Genomic DNA, 771 nt, shown 5'->3' with positions numbered 1-771 from the left:
ATAACGGTCACAAGCTGGCAGAGGGTAGATTCAGACTAGACATCAGGAGGCGCTACTTCACTGTCAGGGTGGCTAGGATCTGGAACCAACTTTCAAGTGAAGTGGTGCTGGCTCCTACCCTGGGGGTCTTTAAGAGGAGGCTAGACGAACACCTTGCCATGGCAGGGGGTTGGACTTGATGATCTGCTCAGGTCCCTTCCAACCCTACCAACTATGAAACGAGCAGCACATTGATAGAATTACAGAGACCCCAGAAACATAACCCTAATAAATGAGCACACCCCAAAGTGACAGGCAAATCTGGTAACAGTATAGTCCTGTCAATAACAAGCTGTTGGTGGGAGACCATGCTGTTCCAACTGGAATATCAGCCAAGTGTAATCAATGTAAGTTCTTCAGTCTACCCATTGAGAATTCTGGGTTGACCACCAGGCTTTTGGTGACAGCAGATGCACCTGCAGAAGAAAGACTGGAGGAGTAGTACATTCCTGTTTCCTACCTCCCTGCATGAGCAAGAAAGGCTTGTACCCTAAATATTTTTCATACCAATGCTATGAGCTGATATGTAACAATACTATTGAATTAGAATCACATGTGTTAACAGAGAAACATGATATAATTAGAATAGTAGAGACATGGTTAAAACAAGACACTGACAGGGACATTAAATTATTGGTGGGGGGCACCAAGTTTAGAGAAGGGATGAAGGAAACAAAGCAGGAGGAAAGGAAGCAATGGAGGAGAGAACACATCATCTCAGAAAGAAATAAA

This window comes from Crocodylus porosus, unplaced genomic scaffold, assembly GCF_001723895.1.
Source record: "Crocodylus porosus isolate Cpor-Errol unplaced genomic scaffold, CroPor_comp1, whole genome shotgun sequence".
NCBI lineage: Eukaryota > Metazoa > Chordata > Crocodylia > Crocodylidae > Crocodylus > Crocodylus porosus.
Note: the sequence above shows the minus strand (reverse complement) of the source record.